At 43.0% G+C, this 2,673-nt stretch overlaps 1 pseudogene; it reads left to right on the top strand.

The window, feature by feature from the left end:
• Positions 1 to 1,759: 1,759 nt before the first annotated feature.
• LOC132527445 (ras-related C3 botulinum toxin substrate 1-like) lies at positions 1,760 to 2,360 on the top strand (annotated as a pseudogene).
• The last annotated feature ends 313 nt before the right edge of the window (positions 2,361 to 2,673 follow it).

Raw genomic sequence — 2,673 nt, 5'->3', positions numbered from 1 at the left:
CTTGGGTTCCAACCCTGGCTGCACCACAGATGAGTTCCTTAACCTCACGGCTCTCAGTCTTCCTGGCCGTCACATCGTGGGACTCTCAGCTGAGTTCATAGACTCTAGGTGCTCAGCACTGGGCCCAGAACACGGTGCACACCCGACAGACACTACCTGCTATTATTTCAAAGCGGGTGGGGTGGTTCCGTCTTACACGCAACCCTACGTGCTGCTCAGGCTTCCTGTGTCCCCCACTTAATCTTTCCTGCTTGTTGTTTATGCGTAAACTGTGTGATCCCAGTTTTTCAGAGCTCTGGCTCTATTCTGGGGGGTGGGGTGTTAAACCACTTTGTTGGAAGGAATGGCATTCAAACGTAGGGGAAAAAGTAAGCAGATGCTTTTGCACAGGTTATGGAAAGAGTAAAAAATGCAGTTCTGGTTTTCTAGTGTTGTGTAACGAAACACCCCAAAACTCAGAGTCTTAGAGCCTCCGTTTTATTTCGCTCACAATGTAGTAGCTCAGGAATTCAGGAAAGGCTCTGCTGGGCAGGCCACCCTGACCCACGCGGCAACAGCTGGGATGTCGAGGATTCTGACCCACTTCCAACGCGGCTTTTACGCTCAATGGCAGATCGTTAATTTTCATCCCTGTGTAACGTCCAATATGTGCGTGTGCTTCATTTTACTCACCCGGTCTCCTGGAGGTGGGCTTTGGAGTTGTCTCCAGTTTCTTTTCCAGTATGCACATTTCTGTGCATTTCCTCTGGTAGACACGCCCAGGTTTCTGTCTTGGGTACACATTTAGGAGCGGAATTGCTGAGTCAGAGGGCACGTAGATGCTCCTTTATAAGATTACACTACAGTGACCGTTCTACGTTACATGCCCTTCAGCCTGTGTAAGCTGATACTTAGTATCGTCAGACTTCTTGCTTTTGGCCGATAAAACAATCTTGTCGTTTGCTGTAGCTTGTGTGCGTGTCTGAATCACTAGTGTCACTCAGTACGTCTGCAGGTGCCTTCTCTTTTGTGCAACAGCTGCTTTATCTTTTGCCCATTGGGTTTTTTTCTTTCTTCTTACTGATTTGAGGTGTTCTTTATTTAATCTTGACAGCAATTTTTTTGTCAGTCATGTTTTGCAAGTATAGTCTCATACTGTGACTTTTTCTTTTACCTGATTTAAATTGTCTTTTGACTTACAGAAGCTCTTAATCTTAATAATGAATTTAAATATATCAGTCTTTTTCTTTCATGTTAGCGCTTTTTGTACTTTAAGAAATCCTCCCCTACCTTGAAATCAGAAATCCTCACCTATATTTTCTTCTAAAGATTTTAAAATTTTGCTTTAGATATTTGCTTTGACACAAGTTCTTAATCCATCTGGAGAGGATAATTTAATTTTTTGTGTATAATTTAATTTTTTCCATATGGATAACCAATTATTCCTGGTACACACTGAAAACTCACTTCTTTCCCTGCTGGTTTGTCATGTGACCTGAGTCATTAATAGAAGGTCCATATGTGCACAGATATGTTTAGGAACATTCTATTTGTTCCACTGGTCATTTTTTTTTTTACCCCTGAACTAATACCACACAGCATCCCTTACTAAAGTTTTATAATGTCTTGGTACCTGGCAGAGCAAGACTACCTTCCTTCTTTAGAAGACAATTCTAATGAATTCCAATTTTAGAAGCAAATGGACAAGTTCTTAAAGGGTCTTGCTGAGCTTTGACTGGAGTTGTATTAAATCATTAGATAAATTGGGGGAGATTATATTATGATATTACATTTTCCAGTTTATAAACACGGCCTCCTGATCAGTTATACGACCAACGCCTTTCCTGGAGAGTATATCCCCGCTGTCTTTGACAACTACTCTGCCAATGTTATGGTGGATGGAAAACCAGTGAATCTGGGCTTGTGGGATACAGCTGGACAAGAAGATTATGACCAATTACGTCCCCTATCCTATCCACAAACAGATGTATTCTTAATTTGCTTTTCTCTTGTGAGCCCTGCATCATTTGAAAATCTTCATGCAAAGTGGTACCCTGAAGTGCGACACCACTGTCCCAACACTCTGTCATCCTGGTGGGGACGAAACTTGATCTGAGGGATGATAAAGACATGATTGAGAAACTGAAGGAGAAGAAGCTGACACCCATCACCTACCCGCAGGGCTTGGCCATGGCCAAGGAGATCGGTGCTGTCAAATGCCTTTGAGTGCTTGGTGCTCACACAGCGAGCCCTCAAGACAGTGTTTGATGAAGCTATCCGGGCGGTTCTCTGCTCGCCGCTGCCCCCGCCAACCCCGTCCCCCCGCCGCCCCACCCCCACCCCGGGTCAAGAAGAAGAAGAGAAAACGCCTGCTGTTGTGAATGTCCGGGCCCCAGGACCCTTTGTACGCTTTGCTCAAACGGTGGAGCCTTCGCACTCAGTGCCAAGTTTTTGTGAACAGATGGGATTTTCCATAAAACCGTTTTGAACCAATCAGTAATTTCTAGGTTTTGTTTGTTTAAAGCATAAGAGTTCAAACTTTCACATTCTATTAACGTTTAGCCCTAAAAAAAAAAAAAATTTATTAGGTTTTCTTTTATATCCTGCAGGAAAATTTTACAAATTTCTGCATACAGGTCTTTACAACTTTGGTTAGACTTATCTCGTTGTATTTGTTGTTTCTGTTGCTATATA

Source organism: Lagenorhynchus albirostris, chromosome 10 (genome assembly GCF_949774975.1).
Source record: "Lagenorhynchus albirostris chromosome 10, mLagAlb1.1, whole genome shotgun sequence".
Lineage (NCBI taxonomy): Eukaryota > Metazoa > Chordata > Mammalia > Artiodactyla > Delphinidae > Lagenorhynchus > Lagenorhynchus albirostris.
This window is presented reverse-complemented; position numbering and strand designations above follow the sequence as displayed.